Below are 8,000 nucleotides of genomic sequence, written 5' to 3'. Positions count from 1 at the left end.
AGCAGTGTATTTCTTCAGTCTGCCTGTTCTGTTCCCCACCCTGTCTCTGGTGAATCCTCTCACCGCCCCCGCACCTCTGGCCTGTACCCCAGTTCTTGCATGCATAAATAAATACATCTTTAAAAAAGAAAGAAAGAAAGATCCAGAAGTGGAATTGCTAGATCATATGATAGTCCTACTTCTAATTTTTTGAGGAAACGCCACAGTTTTCCAGAGTGGGTGCAACCACTTACGTTCCCGCCCATTGGGAATCGCCTCTTTCCTCTACCTCCTCGCCCACACTGCTCATTACTTGTCTTTATGAGAACAGCCGTTTAACAGGTGTGAGGTGTTATGGGCTTGTCATTTTGATTTGCATTTCCCTGATGATGAGTGATGTTGAACATCTTTTCATGTATCTGCTGGCCATCTGTATGACTTGTTTGGGAAAATATCTGTTTAGATTTTCTGCCTATTTTTAAATCAATTTTTTTTTTTTGCTATTTGAATTGTGAAGTTTTTAAACATATTTTTTGATATAAAATCCTTACAGATAAGTGACTTCAAGTATTTTCCCCCATTCAGTAGGTTGCCTTTTTCACTTTCATTTTGTCGACGATCCCTTGGCTGTGCAGAAGCTTTTTTGTTTGATGTCGTTGCACTTCTTTTGCTTTTGGAGTCAGATCTAAAAAGCATCACTAATACCCAATCGATGTCAGGGAACTTACTGCCTATTTTCCTCTAGGAGTTTTATGGTTTTAAGTCTTCCATTCAGTTCTTTAATCCATTTTGAGGTCATTTTTATATGTAAGATAGAAAGAGAGCCAGCTTCATTCTTTTGCAGGTGACTGTCGGTTTTCCTGACACCATTTATCTAAGTGTATACACTTTTTATTATTTAAGGGCAGAAGCACAGTTGCTCCTGGATTTGTACTTTAGAAAGCTCTCACCTCCTGTTCCGAGGCACAGGTGTCGGGGGCTGATAAGGATGCGTGAGAGGAAGCCAGCCAGGGGTCCCCTGTAGGGAGGTATGAAGGTGTCTAGGATCAGGACAGGGCGGTGGAGAGTGAGACGCTGGCGAGTTACTCAGGATGCGAAGTAGGTAGGCAGAGCACTTGAGAGCGGGCAAGGAGGCGCCCCTGGTCTCTGACTAGGACAGTGGGGAAGACGCACGAGAGCCCCGCCCAGGTGACCCCCACTCCCGGCCTCCACCTCCGCCTCAGTGACCACCTGGCAGGTAGAATGGATGATCCGGTGGGGCCTTACTGTATTTAAGAATAATTCTGGTTCCACTCTCCCTAATCCTCCCCCTGATACGGGCAGCACGAGTCCCCAAAGACAGCAAGGTCCCAGCAATTGCTTTCCCGTCGGTGAGGAAAACACTGGCTTCTCTGGTGTGGTTGTGGCTCTACAAACTGTCACCTGAGCGCCTGGCCTCAACCTGCCTATACCTTTTGCTGTTAAACAATCAAGAATTTACATGACATAACCAGGACCTCCCTCGAGGGAATATCACTTTCCATTTGAACTGCTTAAAAAGCAAAAGAGGCAGGGGTCTGAACAGCCCCAGGGGCACTGTGGGGGACACTCAGACACCTCACAGCATCCAGCCCAGGCTACCAGAAAACAGCACCATGTATCAGAGGTAAGGGAAGTCAGGGGCATCCCCACTCATACCTGGTGACAGTGTGGTAGACACTTAATCACAGACTCCAACCCGGGCATGAACATAATCAGCAGGGCAGCACCCCCAGAAGTCCACCTCACCCCCATGCTAGAGTCAGCTTATCCCAAGAAACTCAGGGGGGGAGCTGCTGTAAACCTCAGCCACCACCCCCAGGGCCCTATTTTCCTCAAGATAATTTCATTTCAGAAGCTGGCTTGTAGTTACCCCAACAGATCACCTTCCCAACACTGCCACCCCCTCTCCCTCCCAGTTTATCACCTTCCCTTCAAATCTCAGGAAGGGGCAGCTAGACATTGTTGTTTGGGTTTTTTTTTTTTCCCCTCCCAGAAACTCTGGGCTCCTTCTGTCGCTTAATACACCTCCTCCAGGGGTATCAGGGATCCCTGAGGGAAGCCTCGGGTCTAGTCTCAAACAGTTAACTCCAAGTGAGGGATCCTGGTTCCCCGCTCACCCAGCGTGTGCATAACTAAGAAACCAGTCAAGCGACCTTCACTGGGCTGCGTTCTGTTGAAGCCGCTCCTGCTACCCATGGATGAGGAGAGTGGGAGAATGGGTTGTGCTGGGCTTTTAAATCCTCCCTGCCAGCCCTTGAGGAGGGTGATCTAGAGAGCAAGGCCCCCTCGCCACCCCACCCCCAATCTCAGCACAGGCTCTGGTCTGAGTGCTTTTCATGCAGGAGAAAGGAACATTTCCAGGTGGAAATCTTCCAAATGTGTCTTCCCCAATCACCTTGTCACCAGATTGTTCTAAGCAAAAACTTTCTCGTAAATTATCTTTGCCTTTGGCTGTTCACACACAAAGGTCACATAGTTGTCTGCCTCTGATAGCACACGCAGAGCTGGGGAAACAGTTTCAGAGGTTCCCATAGCCAGAATCTCCAAAGGAATTCTGACCAAGAAAGGGGAGATGAGGTCATGGTGAAGAGGGAAGGAAGGAAAGAGAAGGCAGGGAAGACCCAGGGATCCAGACGAGGACAGGGGAATCTCCATCCGGGTACCTGCCACTTTTTTTTCCCCTCTATCTCTAAATTATGTTTTCCTCAGGGCTCCCCTGTCCCCACCACATCCAAGTGACCAGATAATAAAAAGGGTGGAGGAGAAGCAATCATGCGTTGGTATCAACGAGCACAAGAAGCACCCAAAACGTGGTTTAGAAACACCTTCTCTATTAAGAGGAAGTAGGAATTCTTGGTGGAAGGGCTGGTCCTTGCTAGAGCAGAGATCACAAGATGGGCCTGGACTATCTCATTGTGCCGGACGATACCAAAGTGCTCAAGACTGGCAAACAGGCCAAAAGATATGGGGGCCAGTTTGACTGGGCCAATTGGAAGGTTTAGAAGGAATAATGGATTAGAAAATCACCAAGGGATGACAACTAGTAGCAGTTTGATGAGCATTGCAGCCTTCAAATATCTCCCCACCCTTTCTCTCTTTCTTCCTTCCTTTCTCTCTTTCTTTCTTTCTTTCTTTCTTTCTTTCTTTCTTTCTTTCTTTCTTTCTTTCTTTCTTTCTTTCTTTCTTTCTTTCTTTCTTTCTTTCTTTCTTTCTTTCTTTCTTTCTTTCTTTCTTTCTCTCTCTCTCTCTCTCTCTCTCTCTCTCTCTCTTTCTTTCTTTCTTTCTTTCTTTCTTTCTTTCTTTCTTTCTTTCTTTCTCTCTCTCTCTCTCTCTCTCTTTCTTAAGATTTATTTATTTATGCATTCAAGAGCTGGGGTGTAGGCCAGAAGTGTGTGGGGGCAAGAGATGAGAGGATTCACCAGAGACAGAGAGGGGAACAGAACAGGCAGACTGACTGAAATACACTGCTGAGGGGAGCAGCAGGTGAGTCAGGAGAGGTCTGCTGTGCCATGTGGGTAGCTCTCTGGATGGCCAGGGATCTAACTCATGCTGCAGTGGCTGCGGATTGCTTCATATGTTGCGTCTTAACCCCTGCGCCACCAGGGAGGCCCCCCCACCATCACTTTCTAACGAGAAGATGGCCTTCCTAGAGCAGGGCACCTGGCAGGCACCACCTATGCCAAGCGACCCAGGGCAACAAGCCCAACTAATGGGAAAACAGGCATGCGAGCTTCCTGATGCAGCCCACTAGGAAACACACCTCACCTGAGCAGTCAACTTGTCAAAAACGCATAACCTGAAACTAGGAATGAGGAAGCAGTTAAGAGAAGCTGAGCGATGTCATTCCACAAAATAACTGGCTTGCTTGTCAGTCCAAAAATGTCAAGTTCAAGAAACACAAAGAAAGGCTGAGGAAAGCTTCCAGACTGATGGAGGCTAAAGGGATATGGAAGCTAAAATAAATGGTGGGGCCTCCCTGATGGTGCAGGCAGTTGAGCGCAGGGCTGTGAAGCAATCTGCAGCCTCTGCAGTACCAGTTTGATCCCCGCTGGCCTCGGAGCAACCCACATGGGGAGCAGACCTCTCCTGTCTCGCCCGCTGCTCCCCTCAGCAGTGTATTTCATCAGTCTGCCTGTTCTGTTCCCCGCTCTGTCCTCTCACCCTCCCACGCATCTGAACTGTATCCTGGCTCTTGTATAAATAAAATAAATCTCTAAAAAATAAAAAATTAAAATAAAATCAATGGGTGACCCTGGAATAGGAAAAAAATAGATATAATAGAGGCATAATTGAAACAATTGATGGCGTTTGAATATGAATTATGGATTAAGTAACGGTATTATGTCAATTTTTAAATTTTCTGATTTTGACAACTGTACTGTGAATTTGTAAAAGAATATCTTTGTCCTTTGCAATATACATTGAAGTATTTAGATGTGAAACAAAGCACAACATCTTCAATTTATTCTCAAATGATTCAGAAAAAATTAGGTATGTGTAAGTGTATATCTACTATGTGTAGTATAACCATAACACAGAGAATAAAGTATACTATGCACACATACGTACAGAATTACAAATAAATGGGCAAAATATAATTGGTGAATCTGAATAAAGGCACGATACGCAACTTTTTTATAAATTTGAATTTACTTTAAGATAAAATTTACACAAATATTAATGGCCCAAAATTGCACGGTGCCTACTCTGTGACACTGTTCAAAAGACATTGTTGTATTAACTCGTTGATCCTTACAACAGTTCTACAAAGTGTGTGTCTCTAGCTCCCATGCAGTCATCTTCATTTTATCCACAGGGAACTGAGGCACAAAGCAGCTAAGCAACTTGCCCAACTCCCCTCCCCCCTCACCCCCCACCCCGCCCTGCCACCTGGAAATATGGCAGAGCTGCCATCTGAGCCCAGGTCCATCTGTCCAGCTGCAGTCTGTGCTCGTGGCTATCCAGGTGCGGGGCGGCCTCAGCGGGATGCAGGCAGAGGACAGGCACACCCGACCTGCTGGTGCTCGCACACAGCCAGGCTGCCTGGGGCAGAATAGCTGCAGCCTGAGATCAATTACCCTTCAGAGCTGAATGTGGGAAAGAACGTGGGAAAGAGCCTTTGAGAAAGTAGAAGGAAGTTCCCAGTTCAGTGCCTTTGGGCTGGGGTCCTGGACAGGGTCCCCACCCCTGAGGTTTCCGGAACCTCTGGCCGACTCCTATCTGCCTGCCCATTCCCTTCCCTAGAGTTCCGAGCTCTTTCTCTTCCTCCTCCTGCCCCTAGGCCCACAAACTAGAAAGAAGGGGTTTCTGGCCATGGCCTTGTTATGAACAGTGATTGGAGTCAGTGGAGAGGTGGACCCAGAGAGAGCCACTACTCAAAAGTCAGAACTGAAAGAGGCTTCCGGAAGAGATGGAGGAGAGAGGAGACACAAGACCCGTCATGAAGGGCTGAGTGATAAGTAGAGGGTGTGCCGGCCCCCGCCAATGGCACCGCACTGCAAGAGCAGGCATGGCAGGAGGGGAGGGGGCGTCCTCAGCGCAGAGAGGCCTGGCGGAGGCCCGCCCACCGTCACTGAGAAGGCCAAGCCTGAAGTTGCAGCCTCCCAGCAGAGGTGAGTGTCAGGGAGGAGGACAGGTGCTCCGGCCTGTTCAGTCTGTCAGGGCAAGGGGGGAAGATACTGACGTCTGAACTCAGAAGTGGAGCGAACCCTCACCAGCCCCTCCCTGCTGAAGAGCCTGTCACAAGGCGACTGTGGCTCACACCTGCTTATCAGGGCTGGGGTGTGGAGAGGGTGTCACGGACAGGAGATAGGGCTGGGACAGGGCTGTCCGCACTGGCCTGATCTGCCTCCCTCATTCGCACCTCCTCAGAGGCCCCTCAGCCCACTTATCCCCTGCGGCCTCCAGACTGCCCTGCATGCCTCCTCAGCAAGCTCCCCTGCAGGCTGTCCTTCTTTGAAGGAGTGCTCTGCCCTGGACAAACACCAGTCAGGGCGGGACCTTGGAGACTGTCCAGCCCAACCCTTAGGGAAACCGAGGAGCAAAGCGATGCCTAAGATCCCATTGCAAGCGTTTATGGAGCCAGAACTAGGCCACAGAGCACTGAGGGTCTGAGCCTCAGCCTATGGACCACGGAGGGCAGGGGCAAGGGGGTGGGGCATAGCTATCGCTGAGGAGTGCCCGTCTGTTCAAGTTTCAGCCTCACAGAGGGAGAGAAGGCACAAATGCAGCACATCATCCTGGGCTCTACTGACCTTGGGTAAGGGCCAAGGTCTCTGCCTGTGTCTGACTGCACTAGGCGGCGAGGGGCAAAGGCTCTCTCAGAAATGGTCGGCAGGGAGGAGTGGAGAGGTGAGAGGGGGCACAGCGCACTAAAGGGGAGAAGTCAGGAGCCCACCACAGGTCCTACGTGGGGGCTAGGAAAGAGCCAGTTGGGCCTCAGCTATGTGAGGCCTTGGAGGTGCTGGGGGACTACAAACTCAAGGCCACGGCCCCCACGCCCCCTGTGCCGGAGGACGCATGAGAGGGAGGACCCCTGGCTTCACCAGAGGCGGGATGGTTCTGGTGCCTGCAGAGGAACTGGGGCTGGGGGCGGGAGAGAACAAAAATAATCCCAAGATCCTGGTTGGGGGTAGGGGAGAAGGCGGGGTTCCACACCTGCACACAGCTGGAAGACCCAATTTTAGCTCTGCTTCCCCCAGGACTAAACACACAAAAGCCCTGGCCCCTCCCAGCACACCCTGACTGCCGCCTTCCTGCTCCATCTTCCCAACAGGGCAGGCAGCCTCAGTCCAGAGACCTGTCCCTGTGGAGCCTGGTGATGGGAGCCCTGGGGGCTCCAGTCTGCTGAAAGCAATGCTCAGCCTCCCAGGGCATCGAGTCTCGGACCCTCAGCTCCACTCTACTAGCGCCGGCTGCCCACAAGCTATGGCCCCAGTGGAGATTTCCCCAGGGAGGCATGTGCCTTCCTGCCTCCTCTGAGAAGACTTCCCCAAAGTCATTCTCACCCAGTCCTCAGTTGGCATAACTGGGCCTGCACAGGGGCTGACCCAGCAGCCAGGACTAGTCCCCACCCTTCCTGGGTCCCTCACATCGACAAAGAGCACATTTGGATAAACAGAGTAAGTGCTCTTCTCTGACGTGGCTAGCCCCAAATCATATCTAGAGACCTACTATTCACAGAACCCTCTGGAGGTCTCAAAAAGTCAACTCCAATATTTACCTGTCTCCAGGAAGTTAGCAGTGTCTTATAGGGCTAAGGTGAGTATATGCATGAAAACCTGAATTACAAGCAAATTAATAAAACCACAACCACCTTGGGAAATGAAGGGCAAACGGTTTGGGAGCTGGAAAGCCTCTACAAATGACAAATTCCTGTAGGAGTTTGTGAAATGGGGTGCATAGCAGCTATTCGAGTGGGAGAGAGGGTGAGCTCTGATGTGAAAGCTGCAAAGCACTGACCTGGTTGAATTTGGTTGTTAGCAACACTTTAGAGTCACAGGACTGGGGACAGACTGCTCAGAGCTGGCACTATACTAAGGCCAGGCTCTTCCTCAACTTCTCAGGACAGGATGACCTTCCTTAGTCACTGCCAAGGCTACAACAACAAAATACCATAAAATGGGTGGCTTTTAAAGCCACTGAAATTTGTTTCTCATAGCTCTGGAGTTTGAGAAGTCCAAGATCAAGGTGCTGGCAGATGTGGTATCTGGTGAGGGCCCATTTTCCGGTTGTCTTTCCAGTGTCCTCACATGATAGAAGGAGCAAAACACTAATCTCACTCACGAGGGTGGAGCTAATCACCTCCCAAAAGACCCACTTTCTAATACCAACACTTAGGAATCATGTTCCAACATACAGATTGGGGGAGGCATATTTTCTATGGTGGTCAGTGGTAACCAAGCCAAGAATTCCGCGACTGACCACCATTTATTGAGAAGTTGCCAAAATGCGTATGTCCTTATTCAATCCTCAGACCACCCCGCAGGTCAGCTTCAACC

Source organism: Talpa occidentalis, unplaced genomic scaffold (assembly GCF_014898055.3).
Source record: "Talpa occidentalis isolate TD23 unplaced genomic scaffold, MPIMG_talOcc4v2.1 talOcc4.10, whole genome shotgun sequence".
In the NCBI taxonomy this organism is placed as follows: domain Eukaryota; kingdom Metazoa; phylum Chordata; class Mammalia; order Eulipotyphla; family Talpidae; genus Talpa; species Talpa occidentalis.
Note: the sequence above shows the minus strand (reverse complement) of the source record.